We start from the raw sequence: 23,944 nt of genomic DNA, 5'->3' as shown, positions 1-23,944 counted from the left end.
GAAACTATAAAGGAAAAATTTGATACATGAGACAAGATTGGAATAAAAACTTTTGATCTTCAGAAAACACCATTCAGAAAGTTAAAAGACAAGCCAGCGTAGGAAAAGATATTTGCAATTCATATATCTGAAAAGGACCTTTTTTTGATACGAGTGATTAAATGGATGTATTAACTTCCTTAAAATTTGAACCTGTATATTTAAAATTTGTGCATTTTTTGATATGTGTGTTATACTTCTATGTAACATGGTGACCTCATCTTCCTTAGGACGTCTGATACTTTTTGGGATTCACTAATTTGTCAAGCATTTACGGAACACTTGCAGTATACCAGGATGCTGAACTTGGCTCAGGATTTACAGTTGTGGATAAAATGTAGTCTCTACCTTCACAGAGCTTAGATAACCTTGATTATTTATAGCTTTCTGTGGTAGACCTGTGTAAGGCTGTCACGGTTAACTAAAGCCACTTTGCAGCTGAAGAAGATATGCTGGTATGTTCCATTGGTACATAATTAAAATGGTGTTTGTAACTGGAGCAAGCATAACAAAGCTAAAGCAACTAGCATTACTTTGAGCTGGAAATCCTCTATCGGCCCCTCCTGATCCATTTTATAATCGTCTCTTTAAACCAGGAGTCTGTATAGAATTTGTATGGACTCATCAGGTGTCCAAAAAGCTGGAACCTGATTATAAATAGTTTTATTGAAACCCAGTTTCACACATTGTTTTCATACTGTCTTTGGCTGTTTTCAAGATAACCTATGATTTGTAAACCTAAGATAATTACTGTCTGACTCTTAGAAAGAAATATTTGCTTAATTCTGGAGTGTAGCAGTGGGCTTCCTTGCCTCCTAAGTTCCAGATGGGTTGGTGAATAGAGTACAAAGCTGGAGATTGGAGAGGGGGAAAAGAGTGAGTTCTACTGGAGACTTCCTTGGGCAAGAGAGACCCTCTATCGAAGCTCTTTATTCTTCTCAAAGCAGCTGTCTCTTCCTTATCCTCTTCTTCTGGGTCAGATAATGCCATGCCTTCATCCCTTCCCATACAGCTGTGGTAATATGTCTGCGTTCTCTCTTGTGGCTTCCGTCTGCACATCTTTGCAAATTACCCCTTTATTGAACTCTCCTCAAATTGTTATAACCTGTGTGGGCCATATTTTTCCCAAGGGGGCCCTGGCTTAATTTATTAAGCACTTCTTCCCTGCCAGACACTGTGTTAAGAGCTCCATATTCATCATGTAGTTTAAACCTGAGAAAAGAAGTCTGTGAGGTAGGTATTATTATTAGTGTTCCCTTTTTTACAAACGAGGCAGTCAATGTCCTAGTTTAGAGGCCTGACAAAGACTGCACAGCTAAAAAAGACCTGGGACTTGAATTCGGTGCTGTTGATTACAGAGCCTCCAGAGCTAAAGATCTTAACCATCGTTCTCAATGCTTATCATCGTGTGGTTTTCTTGATAATACCTTACTGAATTGGTACTTGGCATTAAAATTTTTTCTTATCGAGATTTTCATTTTCATACCACAACAGTGGATCTGAAATTATTGTCTTATTATAACAGATAGATAAGTTGAAGTCAATGCAAATTAAATGATTTTCCTGAGGAGTCTGCAAATTTAATACAGCCAAATTTCATGCCTCTAGGTCCGATAGTATACATAACTGTATAGTCATCCTTTATCAAAAACATATTCCCACCCATTTTGAATGAAATTTAAAATCATTTCTGCTATTAAAGTCATCTTCATCATAATATATATGTATCTCTATTCATACTCATGTTAATGGGTTATCACTTGAGTCAGGTAATGTGGTGCATGCTATGTGTATGAGATAGATACAGAAATGGGGATGCAGTTAGGAGAAAAAGTTAAGAGGCTGAAAAAATATTTTCCATGTGAATTGGGAATTATTAGCTTTCTTTCTGGTCCTAGAGTGTATTACAAGTTAATTAATTCAAACCAAGTTTAAAAAGTCAAGATGAAGTGCCTGCCCATGCTACTGGGATTAGACTGGTGAGAAGCCGTGTGTCAGCCAGCTTGCCAACTGGTCTCTATCTAACCCTCGGCTTCCCGCAGTGTGCTCAGTCCCAAGCCAAGTACTCTGGCCAAGAAAGCTGCTGGAGACACAAAGATTCTGCATGCCTTGTTTAATTGGCCTTCTGAAAAGACAAACAGGTAGCAAGCGTCAAAGAGGTCTTAGCTTTTCCCTCCTGCCCTGAGGCAGGGAGCACTACGGATTGCAATAAAAGCCGATATTGCCAACATAACTCTGGTCAACCGTGCTTTCAGAATGACTGTCTGTCTATAGAATACATTTCCTGGTGCCAGTTTCCTGTCGCGGGCACAAATGCTCCTAGTTAACTCTCTCACATTCAGAGCATGTATATTTTAGGCAATATTTGTTTAGATGCAAATATCTAATCCTGTTTGTTTTGTTCAGTTTAAAGAGGGTGCTTTTGAAAAACAACTGACTTTCTCTTGAGATAAGAGCTCAGGGTGAGAGAGTGTGTGTGTGTGTGTGTGTGTGTGTGTGTGTGTGTGTGTGTGTGTGTTTACATATATGATTTAAACCGCTTGTCTTTAATCCTATCCTCCTATCAGATCCTCTTTTCCTGGGTTATGGGTTGAGTGGGGATGATGGGGGTGTGGAGGTAAGGAAAGCATCTGATTTGAGCTGTCATTTGCACGGATGACATTGTCCTATCCAACAGCAGGACAGTCAGTTTTTTGTCATGTGTACACACCAGTAGCCATTGAGGAAGATGTTTTTGTGGGTTAAAGTACTGGAATGCATCAGTTCAATTACCACTGATAACCATGATAGCAACGCTCTGTATATCTCATGTCCCAGAAGCAAGTGAATGTCAATTGCGGGTTCAAAGAAAGCCAGTAAGATTCTGCTCTCTCCTAAGCAGGACTGTTCTTTCCAGGACTTAGTAAACATACCATATTTGTGTATATTTCTATTGGGCTTATATTTTTCCAGTGGAATTTGTCAGTCAGTTTGCCAAACATTAAGTCCAATAGCCTGCCTGTTTACCAGCTGATCAGTCAGGCAAAAATGCGAGTAGTTCAGCATTCCCTGCCTGATTCAGGAGGCTCAGTCCCTATCTGGATGAAGCATACTAAATATAGTTGGACAGAGCTGAACACAGGCTATTAAAAAATCTGGGTCACTGGGTCCCAATACGTTTAGAACAAACACTGGTTTTCTATAAGCTATACTGAGATATCCCATACTTGAAATCTCTCACTGTTAACATTTCTCCAATCTCCAGAAAAGTATAAAAAATCACAAAGATCTTTTCATTAGCTTAAGCTTTTTTTTCTTCCATGCATTTTTTTCATTTTGCTTTTTAAAATTTAAGCATAGTTGATTTACAATATTGTATTAGTTTCAGATGTACAGCAAAGTAATTTAGTTTTATATATATGTGTACATATTTGGATTATTTTGCATTATAGATTATTATAAGGATATTGATTATAGTTCCCTGTGTTATACAGTAATCCTTATTGCTTATCTCCTTTATGTATAGTAGTTTGTATCTGTTAATCCCATATTCCTAATGTATCCCTCCCCTACTTTCCCCTTTGGTAGCCACAAGTTTGTTTTCTTTGTCTGTGAGTCTGTTCCTGTTTTGTTCATAGATTCATTGCTACTAATTTTTAGAGCCCACATGTAAGTGATATCATATAATATTGTCTTTCTCTGCCTGACTTACTTCACCTGATATGATATTCTCTAGGTCCATCCATGTTGCTAAAAACGGCAATATTTCATTCTTTTTATGGCTGAGTAATATTTCATTGTGTGTGTGTATATATATATATATATATATATATATATACACACACACCCCACATCATCTTAAACCGACTGTCTCTTGATGGGCACTTGGATAGCTTCCTTGTCTTGGCTATTGTAAATGAACATGGGGGTGTATGTATCTTCTTGAACTAGAGTTTTCTTCTTTTCTGGATATATGCTCAGGAGTAGAATTACTGTCTTCCATGATTTTTTAAAAAAGCATTAATACTTACACCTCCTGTCTGCTAACAAGTGCTCACTAAAGACAAAACAAACCAGTAACCATATGTTTAACTGAAAAAAAAAAAAACTACAAATGGCTAATTTTATTTGAAAGCTTATTTGTGAATACATATTTCTGATTATTACCTTTTTCTATATATTAGCTATTATCTTCTGGGGTCTAGTTCAGAAAGTTTGCTTCTAGGCCTATCAACTAAGTTAAGGGAGTCCTGAGGAAGGCAATTACTCCACTCTGGGACAGAGTAATCCAGGCCTCTTCCATAGAGGAGATATCTCTGGAACTATATCTGAAAGGACTGATAAGATTCAGACAACTAGAGAGGAGGGTTGACTATCAGGAATCAAGGATGGAAGGTAAGACTGTGCAAGCCATATGTGGAGGTCTGCTCAGGAGGGAATGACTGGAATGGAAGGCTCATTGGAGGCCGTGGGAAAAAAGAATGCAGTGTTTGCTTAATTGTTATGTAAGGTATCTTTACTTGATTTGGAATCTTGTTCTTGCTATGGAGTTTAGCTGTCTACCTCATGACATTAGAACATATTTAAGCCTTTTAATGCCTTTGATGAACAGCTTTGGGGAAGAGGCCAAAACTCAAATGCTCTTCATTAATACAAGAGCCAGATGTCATCCAGTGTGATGGCCCTGCCAGCCCTTTGGGCCCTGGGACCACACTCATTAGTGTCTGAGCCTGGGATAAACTTTCCAGCCAATATTGCCAACATACTTGACCAACTGTGCTTTCAAAGTGACAGAAGTCTGGAGGAAAAGCCTGAAGATGGTACCTTCTGTCCTTCAGCATCTCAGGGGTTCTCCAGAATTCCCCAGCTATCACAAACAGTTCTCTCCATATGATCATCGGAGGAAACAAGTAATCAGCTCTAATTTCTCCTTCGAGATTGTTGCAATCTGCCTCTGCTTGTCTGCTAATTTCTGCCCAGCTGACCATTGCTGAATTTGAGTTTCCTTCCAACTTGTCATGATATGAGAGGTTATAAACCTTTGAACAACAGGGACTTCTGGCAAGAGGTGTGTTGCTGAGAAAGTTGGAGGAACCTATATAGATACTGACTCTTTACTGGCATCAGTATCATCCATATTTACTGTTGTTTTTCACTGAAATAGTGAACCAGATAATCGATGTTTTGTATGCAATAAGAATGGAAAAATCTTCAGTAAGATGTGGATAAAACCAAACTCTTTTCTTTCTTTTCATGAAAATGTAGCCTATGTATATTTCCCCTTCTCTGTTTTTTTAAAGTCTGGACGTCTCCTTGAAGGCTGAGTGACGTTTCATTTCCCTTTTCTGCTCCAAAAGCTGTGTTGTAATTTCTGCCGTAGCATTACACACACTGACATATCTATTTATTTGCCTGCCTGTCCCACTGGGAAGAGAACAGCATTTATTGATATTTGTGCTGCCCTTGGAAGTAAAATTGAATATTTCAGTAGAATTGCAAGGCCTGCCTGATCAGATCCCTGCTATGTCTACAGCCCCGTCTCAGCACTTTCTCATTTGTGTGGTACATTAAGTCCCACTGGCCTTATTCAAGATCCTTGAATTTTTTGGTTGTTTTATTTTTTTGTCTCTTGAATTTCCATCCTGTTTTCCAAAATTATTTACTCTGAAGATTTACCTTGACAAGCATAGAATACGAATATAATTATGACAATGATGATGATAATGGTTTTTATTGGTTTTGATTTTGCACACGTAATTGTATTAGGTATTCCACTGGATTGCCTCATGTAGTCCTTACATCAGTGTTATAATTTAGACTTTGATATTATTAGCCTTAATTTATAGATGAAGAAACTGAAGCATAAAGAGGATGAACCAAGTCCTGTAGGACACACAATGCTGAAGCTGTGTGTCAGACTTAAGAAGTGCTTCTAGAGACTTCATTCTCAACCGTTCTCCTCTACTGCCTCTATATGGGGCTTTCTGGACTGTAGAAAGTGTCCTGGCATACCCATGATTCTAACCTACTAGGAAGGGGTTTCCACGAAATAGAAGTGGGTGATAAAGTTTTCGGTTACTCCATCATGTGTAAATCTCCTGCATGTGCTTGAAGGGTGAGTCCAGAGCAACTCATGTTTTCAAGGGAGCCTGGATCTATACGTGATGGAGTGTCTATGGAATCTCTCTGTCTTAATTCACTTCCCCAACTATAAAAACTTGCTGAGTCTTGGTGATACCAATTGCTTCCCCTTTAAATTGAACTAAAATTTTGCCTCTTTGCCTAGTCTCTCTTTTAATTAGATACTTTTTTCTACTTTGATTTTTTTTTCTAACATCTTGTTCTGAAGATACAAGCTAAGTAATTTTCCATTCCAGTAGCACATATATATTCACTTAATTTGGACTCTTAAAATCCCCATCTAAGTCTGAGTTTTCAGGTCCTTGCCTGCTCACATGAGGAATGCAGAGATTAACAACTGCAATAATTGTTAATTATTTTACTAGGTTGATTTAATGATCAACCTCATTTTCTATAGGGTTGTCCTACTGAGTTCTAGAGCGCATTCACATTTGAGCTCAAATGTGATTGGAAGTAAAATTCACGGATTTCTGCACTGGTTTCGTCCATCCCCAGGTAAGATAGCATTGTGACAGTTCTCACATCGCTCTATGAAAAAGGAGGCAGGGTTGAATTGTGATTTAAAGCACACACTTTGCAATAGGACAGATCTGGGGTTTGAAGACAAGCTTTGCCACTTGCTAACTGTGTGTCCTTGGGAAGCTATTCAACCTCACTAAATCTATGTTTTCTTATCTAAAAAAAAATAAGAATAATATTAGTACCAACCTCAGAGAATTATCACGAAGTTAAATTAGATAATGCACATGAAGTATTTACCATAGTGCCAGAAACCTTTAAAAATAAATAGGCATTATTATGTGGGGTTCCATTTTAAAAGGGTAAGGCCATCAAAAATTTTGGTCCAGAAGGGCTAATCTTGTCTCTTTACCTTTGCTATTTTGAACCACTGTTTTTGTCTGTAAACACAGCTATGTGAGCTCGTGGTCAGTTTAGAATTGGAATTAACTAGATGGAGGGAGTTTGGGTTTTTAAATACAGTACTTGGGACTCCCAAGTCACTGTCATTGTGTATTACATTTTGGAAATGAAAGGGTGAGAGCACCCAGATTCCTCTATGGTGGTATCACCTGGAGGGGTAATGCCTCAACCTCATAGGTTCAGAAAGTCAACTTCATTAGCTCACTCTGGGGTGACCCAAGGTATTCACCAGTTTGTCTCAGGGAAACAACACGTGCCATTCAAACTAACTAACATGGCATAAAGGCCAACCAAAGTTCTTTCTAAAATACAGTTATGATCATGCATTTCCTTCCTCAGCTCCCAGTTGGTCTCAGGAGAAGGTTCAGACTTCTTCATATAAGCCTACAGGGCCATCTTGAGCTGCCTTCCATGAATCTTGACTCCTTCATCTTTTTCCACTTTCCCTTTGTAAATGATCCTCCAAGTGCATTAAACTTTTGACATTTATAAAACCTATCATACTTTCAGTAGACTCTGGGTCTTTCTAGTTGCTATTCCTTCACCCTAGAGCACTCTTCTCCCTGCTTCTGTTCTCCAGAACCACTCCTACTCACCCCTTGTCTCATATGAAGCATAATTTTTCCTGGGAAGCCATCACCAATCCCCTCATTCTGTAGAGGTCCCCTTGCACCCTGTATCTATCCCATTTGTCTGTCATTGATTATTCACTTTATTGTTTCTTCTAATTGACTGTAAGTTTAGTGAGGGTAGGAACCCTGTCTATTATGCACACCATTATATTTCCAGAACACAAAACATATATGAAAAATATTTGCCAGTGAAATAAATAGGAATAAACAGACTTGGACAATGGGAGAAATCTGCATCAATCAGACCCTGATATCTGCAAGTGGTACCCTGCTTTGCCCTTCCCAAATCCCTCACTCCCAGCCTGAATGGTCTTATTCAGCAGAGTTCCCAGCAGTTCCCAACAGACAGCAACTTGCTGGCAGAATGGGATTTCACAGTGGTATTTATTAAGTTTTATAAGCCTGATTATTTGCTCTTCTCTACTCAAGGTATTTGAGCCCAGATCTGGGCTCGACCAAGTTAGAATCCCATTTTTTCTTTGTTATACATTGCAATAGTCTTCGTAAATGTGTCCTCATCTGACTGTGAAGTCTGTCCATCCCTTCTGTACCAGCTTTGATTCAGCTCATCTTTTCAGATACAGTTGTACCTCAGGGAGTAGGCATGACCGTAAGCTCTTCAAAAACAGTCCTGAACCCACAAGGCTCTCTTTTGATTGTATGTTAAACCACTCTGTAATGAGGACCAATTTCTAGCTACATTTTTGTTGTTGTTTTTTTGGCTAACTACTGATTTCATGAGTTCTTTCATCACTTGGCATGTTTCATTTGGATACCTAGTAAGTGACCTTGCCTTTGGTCCTCAATCCAGCCTTTGCCTCTGGGACTGGATTTGAAATTAAATCACTGCATCCATCCTCATATTCTTTTTGGTCTTGCCTCATGGCCATTACCCATTCAATTCTAGTACATTCACATGTGTCTCCCACTATTGAAATTCAGTCTAAGGGAATGGCCTTCTCAGATAAAAAGAAACTCTTCTCTAGTAATGGATAGAGGATGAGCACAGCCACTCTATTAGAATTTCTAAACAAGATTTTATTTCATGTATATTTTATGCAGGCTGATTCTCAGTAGGTATTATTATCTCCGTAATGAGAAGATTAAGAGACTAGTTCTTGAAGTCAGGCAGGTCTATGACATTATCTATACGACTTCAGGGAAATCACTCCTCCTTTCCAAGCCTCAGTATCTCCATATATGAAATAAAGCTGATAATAATTATACCTGTTATATAAGGTTGCCATGCCTATGGAAGTGATAATGTATGCAGACGTCTTATCCCGATACCTGGCACTGATTAAATACTCTAAGTATTACTGTTTTTACTGTTATCAGCAGACAGCTATCTCCAAATACTACAATAGGATAACACAGTCTCCAATTCGAAGTTCCCTAGTTTGGCACTGGGTTCTGAAAACTAATGTGGGTGATCAAAGTATCAGTAATACGAGAACGGATACAGCAGTCATAATGAATAAAAAACTGCTGCAGGGGAATTGATTGCTTGCTCAAGGCCAAAGAAAACACAGCCTCTGCAGTGACACCTGGTGTCCCAGGGAGAATCCTGGAATTCAACCACAATGACCTTTCTCATACTTGGGCCCAAAGCCTGCCCCCCATGGAATGCTTTGCCTTAATGAGATGACATTGAGAAAAATATGACCCTTTGGCATTTCTATGATGGAATCAAAGGCCCAGATGTCATCCTACTTGATTTGTGCTTATCTGTGTGTCCATGTCCCTGAGTACGGGCCATGTACTATTGATTTTCAGCCAGCAGTTGCACAACAGCTTCTGAAGACTGACCTTAAATTATCTGGGTTGCACATAAAAAACTTCCCTGGACTTCAGGCACAGACAGGAGGGGGGTGAGGAGGACGCGAGGACAGCTTCAAAGCTTTCGCACACATTTTCTTCTTAATGAGGTGGATAAGAGGAGAGGCTTCTAATTGGAGAGTACATGCTGTGGAAAGGCACAGCTGTGCAGGACCTTGACCCTTAGTTGACCCAGCCCCTCATTCTACAGAGGAGAAATCTTGGGCCCAGAAAGATGGGTCACTGGCTCAAGTTCAGAGAAAAGTCACATCTGCAAATCAGCTCTTTAGACTTTAGGTTTGGTAGGTACCAATTGAAAATCTTACATTATATCTCTCAAGTCTTTAAAGTATGGTACCACTGGAATATATTAATGTAACTCAGTAATGTTTATGGGACAGTTGTTAACAGCATAGGCATTGGTATCAAGCAAACCTGGGTTAGGGTTAGGGTTAGGGTTAGTGTTAGGGTAGTCTTGGGGCTACCATTTGCCATCTATGTGGCCTTGGACAAATTACTCAGTTCCACTCAGCTTGATTTTCTTCCTCTGTAAAGAGGATAATCATAGTTAACATTTCTTTTTATTTTTGTGACTGTTAAATGAGATAATGAAGATAAATAATACAGTGCCCAGCACACAATAAATGCTGACAGATAATACCTAAAATTGTTGGTTTCCAACCAGTGATTATTGTTACAAATGTCAGAAAACGAGCCAAACTTGTTTAAGCAAAAAAATAAATGTACTAAAAGATATCATGTAGCTCACTGGATTCCTAGAAAGATGAAGACTAAATTTTGAAGCTATGCAGTGAGAATAATGTCCAACATCATGTTTCAGAACTTACACAGTGGTGACACTACTGTTGGGGATATGACCCTGAAATTGGCATAGTTAACTTCATGGATGTTGGACTCCAGAGGCTACTTCTAGAACCTTTGTACTGTTTCCTCTAAGATATAGATATACATGCACCCCCCCCTCAACAAAGCTATTTCTGCAAAGAGCCTACATTTTCACATCACTAGCTCTTAAAAATTTTTTAGGTATTTTTTATTGTGATAAAATATATATAACATAAAATTTACCATTTTAAATGTACCATTTTGTGGCATTAAATACATTCACACTGTTGCAGATTACTAGCTTTTGATTCAAAATAACTTAATATGGATGTATAGTTTTAGTGGAAGCTTCTATATCTGGTGCTCTATAGAGGGACTCAGGGTCTCATAAAGAACTGAATTCCATAAATGTAGGAATAGCATTCAAAGACTTGGTGCACTCAAATTAAAGTAACATATCTACTACAACCCACCCAGTATCAATTTTTTTCCCAATATCAAATTATACATTTAGATGATATTTAAATTTCAGACAGGAAGTACACCACCACATACTTCTGCCTGATGTAATGCAATTATTCTATCAACAAAATAAAATCTTTGTTTCCTCTCCGTTAAAAAATAGGAGAGTGTAATATTTATAGCAGATGTCTCATTAGGGTGTGGTTCAATTCCGTGTTGTAGATAATCCAGTCTGTAGTGCAAAAACCTTTCCTGTGACGCTTTTGACCTGATGGAGCCAATGGAACTCAAGATACCTTTGGAAAATCAAGTTGCCATATGGAATCCAACCCAGCATTTGAGCAGGGTCCCTGTAGCACTGTGGTTAACAGAGCAAGGACCCTAGTATTCGAGCTGCCTGGGAAAAATTCTGGCTCCATCATGTTCTTGCCTTCTGACCCTAAAGAATCTATAAACCTCCTTTTACCTCCTCATTTTTTTTTCATTTATAAGTACTTATCCATTATCCTTTTAGAAAGACTAAATAAATTAATATAATTAATATAATAATAATAATAATAAAAATGCTTGGGAAATTGTCTGGCATAAAATAAGCCCTAACATGTAAGCATTTGCTGATATGTTGCTACATCTATTATGCCTCTAGTTCCGTGATGAACCCCTAAATATTCTCTAACTTATGGAGTAAATTATAATGTTAACCAACAACAACACATCTGACATAAAATAGTAAGGCAAAGGAAGACGAAAACAGAAGAAGTTTATTTGAAGTAAATAAATAGTAAAAGAGAAAACATGAATAGATATAGTAATCTTTATTTCTTTCAGTCACAGGGTCATGGTGGATATTTATTCTTCCTGCCTCTATTACCAAGCCCATGTTTTCTTTAAATCAGCTGCTTGGATGTCAGAGCCACTTGGTATCTCAAGACCAGATGTTCACTCTCTACCAGGGCATGGTAGCAAATTAAAAGGGATTTAGTAACCATAAAACTCCTAGAAGAAAACAGAGGCAGTACACTCTTCGACATGGTCTTCACAATATTCTTTTGTATGACATTGGTCTTAGTAATGTTCTTTTGAATGTGTTTTGTCAGGGAAGGGCAACAAAAACAAAAATAAACAAATGGGACTACATCAAATCACAAAGCTTTTTCAGGGCAAAGGAAATCACCAATAAAACAAAAAAGCAACCTATTGAATAGGAGATGATACTTGCAAAAGATATATCTGATAAGAAGTTGATATCCAAAATTTATAAAGAACTAATATCACTCAATATCAAAGAAACAACCAGTTTAAAAATGGGCAGAGGATCTGAATAAACATTTTTCTGAAGAACACATACAAATGACCAACAGACACACGAAAGTGTGCTTAACATCACTGATCATCAGGGACATGCAAATCAAAACCACAATGAAATATCACCTTATACCTGTCAGAATGGCTATCATCAAAAAGACAAGTAATAAGTATTGGTGAGGATGTGAGGGAAAAAGAACACCTGTGCATTGTTGGTGGCAATATAAACTGGGACAGCCATTATGGAAAACAGTATGAAGTCTCCTCAAAAAAACTGAAAAGAGAACTATCATACTATCTAGTAATTCCACGTCTGGATATTTATCCGAAGAAAATGAAGACACTAATTCAAAGAGATATATGTACCCTATGTTCATTACAGCATTTTTTACAATAGCCAAGATATGGAAGCAACCTAAGTGTCCACTGATTGATGAATGGATAAAGAAGACATGGTATGTATATACAATGGAATACTACTCATTAAAAAATCTTGCCATTTGTGATAAGTGGGTAAACATTGACGGTATTATGCTAAGTGAAAAAAGTCAGACAGAGAAAGAGAAATACAGTATGATTTCACTCATATGTGGACTCAAAAGAAACAAAACAAAACAAAACAAATGAACAGTCAAAACAGAACAGAAACAGAGTCAAAGATACAGAGAAAATAGCTAGTGGTTGCCAGAAGGGAAAAGGATGGGAAGATGAATGAAATAGGTGAAGAGGATTAAAAGGTACAAACTTCCAGCTGTAAAATAAGTGTCGTGGGGATGTGATGTACACATGGGGAATATAGTCAATAATGTTAGAACAACTTTATATGGTGATGAATGGTAACTAGACACATTGTGGTGATTATTTCATCATGTATAAAAATATCAAACCATTATATTGTACACCTGAAACTAATATAATATTGTATGCCAAGTATAACTTAATAAAAAAAAGTGTTTGTTTTTAAATACGAAGAGGGGATGCTTTTGCTTTAAAATGCCAGATGTCTCTACCATGATTTCTCTAGGGTCTTACTAAACAGAACATCCTAATTTGTCCATTTACTTTGCCTGGAACACTCAGCTTCATCTCCATATCCCTAGTACCACTGGGCTTACACAAACATTTCTTGAATATTCAATAAATATCTTTTTGAAGGAGAATCCTCAACAATTAAAATATAAGCATGTGAGGGTAGCAATTTCTTGTTTTATTCACTACTCTATCCCCTATGCCAAAATCAGTACCTGGCACATGCTAGATCCTCAACAAAGATTTATCAAAAGATTAAAGCAACCATTAAAAAAAATGAAACTTACATATAAGTATAAAAAGTACTGGATGATATACCAGGTCTAGATTGATGATACAAATGAAAGTGAATATATGTATTTGAAATATTTCTACTTCTAAATCATAAATAATGAATATTTCCAGGAAATATGATTTGGTTATAGTTGATTCAAAGCCTTTATGCCATCGTTAAAAATTTACCCTAAATCCTAGGTCTAAATGTTGAATAATATTTTCAGAAGGTGAATGGCTAGAAAGATGGATGTTGGCTAGAATTCTGCAGATGACCTTGATATCTTCTTTGACAGTGAACATTCAAATTATATTCCATTATTTAATACTGTGTACAGATTGGGGGAAAGGAGGCCCTGATGTGATTTATGACCTACCTCTAAGGGAGTTAGCACAGACCCAGCTATTCTAGGAATGACTTCTGCTCATTTGATCAGCTCTTGTTTTTTTCATACCTTAAATATTCCCATTTATGTGAGCAAGTGAGGAAAAGGTATCATTTATAATCTAATAGAAATTCTTTCTGCCATTTTCCAAGAAAATTTCAGCTTCAGTTTGTGTAGAGAGGATAAAGAAATAAGTTTGGAAATCCTCTTTAGAAGCAGTGAAAGTAACTTTTGAGTTATCCACAATTTCTGGATATACATAAGCATTTATATAATTTTCAAAAGAGGCCATCTGGATTAAGGCGGTGTAACAGAGGAAACATTTAAATTTTACCTAGGGTGCATTACTCTTTTTTACATATTGTCGCTACTTGCCAAAATGTTAGAGGTAACTTAGAACCCTGCATATTCTGAGTTTTCTCAGACTACCCAACTCCAAATCCAGGTTAAAAAGTGGACATTAATCATTCATGTTTAGCTAGTTCTTGTTAATCTTAATACCAAATAACCAACTTTCTGTAATGTCTTATCCAATTAGAGTTCCCAGGCTATTTCTCATATACATTTACAAATATAAAATATCTTCAAATATGGACTCCCCACTTGCCCCACAGGAGATGGGGTGAGGCTTCTGTAAAAACTCCTCTGGTTGCTGGGTCATCTTTTCTTGAAGGTTCATTGTACCCCTGTAACATATCCTAGTATACATATGAACTTACTGGCATACCTGCACTCAAATAAAACGTATAGGTGGGTAGGTAGGTAGGTAGGTAGGTAGGTAGGTAGATAGATAGATAGATAGATAGATAGACAGACAGACAGACAGATAGATAGATCTTTTACTCTCTCTCACCATTCTCGTAGTCAGGATATGTTTCTTTGTGTACTATCCTCAGGATCTCAAAAAATGTGAAATAGTGAAAAAGTAGTTGTGTCACCCTTCAAAAAATAAAAACTCTGAGAAGACAGCAAAACATAAAGAACTGGAGGGAATGCAATTTGATTTTAATCATTACAGAGTTTCCAAGAAAGTATTCGAGCATCCTGTAACCCTGAGAGTCTCATCCAGGAGGGAAGCTAAGATGATGGAAATTCAAAATTCATTTAAAGGGAATCGTGCTTTTTCATTGAAAGCATGTCAGTATCCAGCACAGCACCCAAGAGATGCTATTTCTCTCCCTCGTTTTCTCTCTTGGCTTTTTTTTTTTTTTTTTTTTTTTTTAATTTTTAAGGGTGGGAACATCTGTGTTTATTTGAGGCACCAAAGAAGCAGGAGGGCTCCATTGACGGTGGGGGGTCGGGTCTGCAGCTGGATTGAGGATGAGAGCTGATTTCTTGGTCAGCAGCCTAGATGTGGGATCAGTAGAACCCCTGTGCCCTAAAGGACTGCCTCCTGGCCTTTTTGAAGAGGTCTTTTATTTCTTCTGTAATCTACACAATCCACAAAGTTCCTTAAAAATACTTTCCAGAAGAAATCATAACCATCTATAACCAAAAATAATTAAAATATCAATTCATACACTGTTGGAGTTTCAAAGCTTACCGAATGGCATCTTAATTCACGTTTACGCAAAACTTTCAACATCTTCTCTCTCAGTTCTGTCACACTGTCTCTCACACCCACTGCAGCGGTTCTCAGGTGTTCTCTACTTTTTTTTTTTATGATGTCAACCTCGATTCTCCAGCCTCTCTCCTCAAATTGTGTGCTAAATGTGGATTCTGATGCTCTGGTTTCTCTCCTTAATCTTTTCTCCAGGTTATCCTTCTTTTTTATTTTTTCTTTTTCTTTGTTTTTTTTTTTTTTTGGGGGGGGGGTAGGTGGTTAATCAAGATCTTCTGGCTTTTTGTTTTCCTTATTTGTTATTATCAGATTCTGTAAAATGAAGGATGTTCAGTTTCATAGGTTAACCAAGCAAGTAAGACTAATTATGTAACTTATTTTCATGTTATTCCTGTCACCTGCTCATCTTCCTTTCCTCTATTCAGTTTTTTTTCCTCTTCCTGTCTTCATTTCAAAAATAGAGCCTTCTCCTGTCTAGGAAATGAAAAGGTAAAGTTGCCTTAAATATATTGATATTAATTGGACCTGGGAAACATACAAGGCTGGATAATTTGCTGAAACTGAGAAGTCCTGGACACTCTTTTTCTTAACCAGAGGAGGTAAATCTTCTCGTTTTAGATTTTTTCATCACTGCCCTCCTAGATTAGGCAATGTTGCAATCCTCTGTCATCCTGTATCCATGTCAATTAAACAGGAACACAGGAAATAAGCAGCGTTCCCTTGTTCTCTTACAATGCTGTTCATCTCTTCTCTAGTTGATAAAATGTATCTATAAAATTTAGGTATTTGTAGACTCAAGTTAATTCAAGTAAAAATGTTTTAGTGCTAAATTCTCACTGAGGCTGAGATGCTTAAGTGTCTGTGGGCAGGTTCTGAAGGCCACATAGTGCTAACAGGGAACAAACAGAAAAGGAGAGACCATTGAAAAGGTGGTAGAGATTCCAGTGACAGACTGACAACACTTACGTCTCTTGACAATGTGTTTCCTCCACTCCTGTCACGTTCTCCCATGTGTGATGGCATTTGGAAAGGAATGAAAATTGGGAGAGGATGAAAATTGTTGTAATGGGAGTTGTATTAATTTTAAAACAATTTTATTGAAATACAGTTTACATATGATACCTCTTGTAATTGTATATTTCTATGAGTTGGACAAATTTCAATGGACAGAAACCACTACCACAATTCAGATATAGAACATTACCCCCAGAAGTTAATTAGTGTTCCATCATAATTCATCCTACGTCCTGGCTCCAGGTAATCACTGGCCTGCTTTCTATGATTATAGATGAGATTTGCCTCTGTAATTTTGCATATAAGTGAAATCATATAGTATATGTATGTGTATATATACATATTTTATATCTGGCTTCTTTCACTTAGTGTAATGCTTTTGAAATTTGCTCATTTTGTTGTGTGTATCCGTAGCTTATTCCTTTTAATTGCTGAATAATATTTTATTGTATGAATATACCACAATTTGTTTATCTGTTCTTCAGTTGATGGACATTTGAGTTGTTTCCAGTTTTGAACTAAATGTTGCTGTGAACATTCACATACAAGTTTTTGTATGAAAGTATGTTTTAATTTCTCTCTAGTAGATTCCTGGGAGTGAAATTCCTGGGATGTATAGTAATTGCACATTTAACTTTGTAAGAAACTGAAAACTGCTTCCAAAAGTTATTGTAGTATTTTACTTTCCTACCAGCAGTATATGGAAGTTCCAGTTTCTCCATAGTCTCTTCCACAGTTGTCACTGCCAATCTTTAAAATTTTATCCATTCTAATGTATATGTAGTGGTATCTCAATTAAGTTTTAGTTTTCATTTCTCTGATAAATAATGATTTTGACCATTCTTTTCATGGACATCAGCCTACTGTATATCATCTCATGTGAGATTCCCTTTCAAAAATTTTATGCATTTTCACTGGATTATTTACCACCTTATTAAGTTCGAAGACTTTTTTTTAATATACTTTGGATAAAAGTGCTTTGTCAAATATATGTGTTGTGAACATTTTCTTTTGGTCCAAAGCTTTCCCTTTTATAGTTTCTATAATGTCTTTCAATGAGCAGAAGTTTTGAACTTTTATGAAGTCCAATTTGAATTTTTTTTTCTTTTTATGGTTTCTGCTTTTTAAATCCTAAGGAATCTCTGTCTATAGTAAGGTCAAGAAGATTTTCTCCCATGTTTTCTTTTAAATTTTATAGTTTTAGTTTCAGATTTTACATTTATGATAATGAGCCTTTTAAATTAATTGTGTCATGTATTATGTGAGGCTAGGGTTGAGATTTGGTTTTTTCTGTATTGGTATCTACTTGTTCCAGCCCTATTCATAAAGAAGACATTCTTATTCAGTTATCTTGGCATCTTTGTGGAAATCTATTGACCAAAAATGTGGAGCTCCATGTGTGTATTTTATATTCTCTATCATTGATATATTATATTGTCCCATAACTGCAGTTCAGTGTTGAATAGAGGTGGTTAAAGTGAGCATCCATGACTTGTTCCTTTGGGATTGAGTTGATAAATCTCTATTGGACTGGTTAAGACCAAAAGAGACAAACTATCAATTTTAGAAATAAGAGAGAGGGCATCATTATAGATCCTAGAGACATTATAAGGAGAATAGGGAGTATTATGAGCACCTTAATGTGAATATATTCAACGATTTAGATGAAAAGAACAAATTATTTGAACAACACAAATTATTAAAACTGACTTAAGAAGAAATAGAAAGCCATAATCAAAAACCTTATCATAAAAGAAACTCTAAGCCAGATGGCTTCACTGGTTAATTCTGCCAAACATGTGAGGGATCAATAATACCAATCCTTCACAAACTCCTTCAGGAAACAGACAAAGGGAGAGGACTTCCCGTCTTATTTTATGAAAGAATTATCCTGATTCCAAAACCAGACAAAAGCATTACAAAAAAAGAATATTCTAAATCCATGTTCCTCATGAACACAAACATAGACACCATTAACAAAATGTTAGCAAATCAGATTTAGCAGTATATAAATATAACATGACCCAGTGAGGATTCCCTCAACCCTTAGCCTTAGGTTTTAATCAAAAATATCCTTGGGAATAGGTTTAAGAGAAGTTGTAGTTTGCTCCTGTGGTACTGTCTAACTTCAGGGGGATAGTACAGTTTTTCTACGTATCCTTTCTGAAGTTATCTCCATGAAAAAGACCAAAGCCACAGAAGAGAAATCTCTGTTCACAGAACAGCTGTGCCCACCTCTGTATTTTGAGCTGATTACTGTCTTCAATGCATTTCTTATCCAGCAGGAAAGAAAACACGTGAGATAATTTAAAAGATTGTGAGATGGTGCCTATTCTGAAGGGATGGTGTATAACCATGGTGAAAATTCTGTGGTTCAGCATTTAATCAGGTCTTTGTAAAGTGAAAGTGTAGACCAGAGTAGTCAGAGATAACCTGTGAAACAGGTGAATTGAGATCTGAGCTTTAAAGAAGCTTTTCATCTTCTCAACAATCATCAGAATGTATTTTGTATCATGATTTTTTATGAGTGTGTTGCAAAATAAAGTTGCAAAATGGGGTTGTTTAAACTTTACATACATTAGAGAGACTTTCAAGTTGTCTCTATTGTAACGTCACTCTCATTCTCACGGGTATTCTGGAATGCTTTCTTGAGTGGGAGGAAAAGTGATAAAATTAGAGCCAGTGCTTGGAATAACTAACATTGCATCTTATTTATTATATTCCTCCATAAGGTACCCCACCACTATTGTGTCTGCCATGGTTAAGGTGATGAAAAAATTAAAATGATTGTTATGCTAGCTTTGGCTGATTGGCTTACTTTTGCTGCACCATATTGGGAAAAGAATTAATTCACCAACATTTTGATACATAGAGGAGCAGACTCGCTGAAAAAGACACCCCCATCTGTTAACTGTGCCTCCATCTGCCACCCATGATTTTGGCCAGGCTGGCAGTAATTAGCAGAAGTCAAGTTGTATCTTGAATATTGCCTCTAAGACCGATTTTCTTGAAGTTTTGTTATATATGTATATAATCCACCACAGTTTGATAAGGTTGATCTTGCTACAGCTTTCATAGACTTTGTGCAAAATACATTAGAGTGACAAGTAAAAGATTTTCCTTTGTTTTCTTGAGGATCACCAATGACATAAAAATTCATTATTCAAAACCTGGCCCATGGTATCTTTAAGAGCCCATGGTTTAATTATAGAAATGACTTAAAAATTGGGGGAAATGTAACGTAATGGAAAAGCCATGAGTTTTATAACCAGAAGTCTTGAATTTCCATTCCCACCCCTTTAAATTAATGGTTGCGTAACCCTGGATAAGTCACTAAACCTTCCTGGACCTTCCCTCCCTCGTCTGTAAAGTGGACATAATGTCTATCTTATGGTTCAAGTTTCATCTGAAATTCCACTCCCTGATACAACCACCTCAGTGAGATCTCTGTGGTAGTTTTTGTCTGCAGAACATCACTGCTTCACTTCCACCTCATCTTCTTTTTTTAATTTTATTTTTTATTAAAGTGTAGATTTACAATGTTAGTTTCAGGTACATAGCAAAGAAATTCAGTTACACATACACATACATATATATGTATATATATTTTTAAGATGATTTTCCATTATAGTTTATTATAAAATATTGAATATAGTTCCCTGTGCTTACTATAGGACCTTGTTGTTTATCTATTTTATATACAGTAATGTGTATACGTTAATCCCAAACTCCTGATTTTTTTTTTATGTCTGTGAGTCTATTTCTGGCTTGTGAATAAAACTTGTATCTCTTTTTAGATTCCACATGTAAGTCACTTCATCTTCTGTTTGGTAACAAATCCTGCAATCTTGACCAAAGGTTGACACATGACATAAAATAAACTGATCAGATATTTGTCCTCCCACCCCTCCTACGTGGAGAAACATAGAGACTGGCAGAGGCTGTAGCAGAGTTGTGCCACGGTAGGATCGCCAGGTGGACTCACGATGCCTTGTTTATGAGATTCCAAGATTACAATGGAGCCCCTCCTCTAAGAGGCCTGGATACTGTATTCTTTGTTGGATTTTGTGAACTGTCATAATCTTCATTTCATAAACCCATTTCAGTTTAAATTTAGTGAGAAATGGTCTCTGTATTTGGCATGCAGAAATCTTAACTGAAACTAACCCCTGCCATATGCCTCCATAGTGCCCTTCACTCTTGTCTTGGCTGTAATTGATTGTTATTTATTTCCCTCACCAGAGAGTAAATTCTATAAAAACAAGGAACACTGTCCACCTTGTTCCTCTGTTTCCCAGTGCTTACCCCCAGCACAATGCCTGCCACCTGGAAACAGTTAACAGGTGGATAAATAAAGGGTTTCTATAAAGTTCTCACATTGCTTAATAAATGTGACTACCTTTCCTTCCTCCTTTTTCTGCCTCCCCTCTTTCATTTGTTCTAACACCAGAAGCACATCTCTTTGAAAATACAAACACTGTAATACCCACGGGTCCTAAATTGTGCAACACATGTCCCTCCTCTACCCAGCAACCCAGACATTGACTCTTCAAGTTGCTCTTAAAATGAAAGCAGATTCAGCACATGCTTTGAGAATCAAAGCAAGGGTTGGCGTATGACAGAAATGCACCACATCTAGTAAACGCGTGGAGGTTTCTAAAGAATAGAGATGGTTTGTGCCGAAGCCTTGCCCTCTGCTCCATCTTTCCTGTGAACATTGCTGTGCTAGTGGCCCAAGTCGTGCTGCCAAGAGGTCCCAGAAGAAGGTGACTGTAACAGGCCCACACAGGGATTGAACCTGTGACCCAGTTCTTATTAGCAACTCTACCCAGCAGATCTGACACTAAACTGGTTGCTGAATTTCTCTGATAATGCCTGCTGTCTTAGCTCCAAGGTTATGAGTCTGACCCAATGAGAGATAGTTAACTTGAAAAAATCTTCATGCCGTTTTTAGAATATTTGGAGCAGAACGACCTTGGCATAGGTCAGTGTTTGTAAAGGGCATTTGGTTTGTGAGAAAATGAGCACATTGCTATTCCAGGGACTCACACAAGACAATGCTGTGGGTTGTCTTTTGTTTTTTGGTTTTTTCCTGTTTTTGATCCTGAGGGGTGGTTTTGCAGTATAGCTGTTGGACTATAGAAGCAGCCTTCTAGCTTAGTATGTAGCCAAAGTGACAAAGAGGGATGTTCAAATCTACAGAGGATGGAGGACTATCCACACAGGAGAAGCTAGCTATTTTAAGAAAAAAGAAGCTATTTCTAGCTAAGTGCTTGTTATATGCCAGACACTCAGCTACACAATTTTACTTACAGTATTGGTGTTGATGTTCCTTTATAGGTGTTACCTCCCCCATTTTATACATGAGTAAACTGAGGCTTAGAGACGTTTAAACAGTGTGTTAAGAGTCACCCAGGGCAGTATGCAAATCAGTCATCTCCTTCTACGTTAAGAATTCTTCTCATCCTTTCGACAGCACTGAACTTCCTCCATTAACCTGTTACTCTTCGTCCTTATGAGTAAGTGTGGTATTTGAAGTGACTGAAGTTCTGCTTTGAGCTTAGTCTTAGCTGCCATGGGTACACAATAAAGTTGCCTTTCACATTAGTCAGTCCTGAAAATATCGGTAATATTTAATCGGAACTTCATTTCACTTCTCTCATTTTCCTTCCAATGTGCCAGGATTTTTTTGTTTGTTTGTTTGTTTTGTTTTTTTGTTTTTTGAGAGTTCCACCTTTCTTCAGTAGGTCTAAGTGAAGCTGATGAATTTGTGTTTTTGACAAAACCTCTATTACTCCTGCCCTAGCCCCAAACATTCTGAAGCAGGAGATACGAAGACACAGACAGAAAGAGCGCCAAGGGGAGAGGGCTTATGTTGCTTCTCTCACCACATTTAATTGCAAATGTTAACCACTATATATATATATATATAAATAGATAAAAAATAAATTTCTTCTGTATGGCACAGGGAACTATATTCAATATCTTGTAATAACTTTTTATGAAAACAAATATATGTGCATATATGCATGACTGGGACATTATGCTGTACACCAGAAATTGACACATTGTAACTGACTGTACTTCAATTAAAACAAAAAAAAAAAGAGTTAAGGAAAACTGATGCTTTGAAGATATAAGGATTTGGTTTAAATCCTGGCTCTCTCGTGGTTTTTTGTGCATAAACTTGGACAATTTAATCTCTCAAAGTGTCAACTTCCTCATATATAAAATAAATAGACCACTAACACCTCCTTCATAAGGTTGTAAGGAGGTTAAATTGAGACTGCCTGGCATATAGCAAACATTCAGTAAAATTTTTCTTAACATTTCTTACACACATTGTGCTTCCTCCATGATACAGGATAATTCCATAATAGATTCAGTAAGAAAATAGATGAAAAATTAGAAAAAGATAGGGAAAAACACATGAACGAGTTATTCTTGGAAATTAGATTTCAGTTATTCCAACAAATATCTGTTATGTGTGTACTCTTCTGCTTTGTGCTGGGTACTGTGCATATTTTGTGGACTTATCTAAACCTTGAGGCAGACATGCAGGTGGGCAAAACACTGCACTTGTTTGTTTTGTTGGAGACAAAATATTGGCTTGAGAAATTCATGACACTGACCTAATAACGGACAAATTTAGAGACATTCATTCTAAGTTTCCAAAACTTTAAACTGTGAGTACACTACTACTAAATGAAAAGATCTCTTATTTTAACCAAGCAGAAAAATAATGTAGCCTCTGTAGATTTGCCCAAATTTGGAATTCCAGGAAGTTACCCTCAATGTTCTCCCTTCCCACTTCTTTACATGACTCTAATGCTCTAATTGAAAGGAAGCTGATTTATTTTGTGAAGATTTTTAGTAATATATTAATTATGATAAGATTGAAATCTAATGACTAGCTGCCCAAGACTGAGAGACATTGGACTATTTATATATACTCTCTGCCCTTTCAGTCTGACCTACTTTGACAGTTCAATTAAACCAATTGACTTTTGAAGTTTGTTTATGAAATGGCTGGGGAAGGCTGACCATTTGGGATGTTTGGCATTTGCACAGCACACCGTTTAATAAGTTCCCTCAGTGTATTTCTGGAGTCCAGGAAAATGTCATTCTCTAACCTGTTAAGCAAATCATAGTTGAGTCCGTGTGTGCATGTCAAAACTTGTGTATATAGTACACACACATAACTTCCCCTTAATAAAACAAGAGAGCTCTTTCTATGTGAAAGCTGATGTCGGTCTACAGTTCTCAATTTTCAGATGACTTGAATGTAATAGACCCTGGGGGATAAGCAGGAAAAACAAAAACAAAATTCCCTTTAAAGGGCTAGACTGACGTTAAGCAAATAATCACATAAATTAATTACTAAATATAATAGCCGTGCAAGACGCAAAGAAAGAACACAGATTACTTCTTTTATTACATCTTTTATTAGAAGTTTTAGGGTTTTGACCTGTCATTACCATTTTCCCACTCCCCTAGCATACATAAAGCCTGGGATTCTGTTGTTTGAGCTACTCTCT

General features: G+C 37.0%; 1 long non-coding RNA gene across 1 annotated transcript in view; it reads left to right on the top strand.

The window, feature by feature from the left end:
- The window catches only part of LOC116666334, a 623,984-nt gene that overhangs the window by 472,701 nt on the left and 127,339 nt on the right, over nucleotides 1-23,944 (top strand). The window lies entirely within an intron of this gene.

The sequence above is a fragment of the Camelus ferus genome, chromosome 10 (genome assembly GCF_009834535.1).
Source record: "Camelus ferus isolate YT-003-E chromosome 10, BCGSAC_Cfer_1.0, whole genome shotgun sequence".
Lineage (NCBI taxonomy): Eukaryota > Metazoa > Chordata > Mammalia > Artiodactyla > Camelidae > Camelus > Camelus ferus.
This window is presented reverse-complemented; position numbering and strand designations above follow the sequence as displayed.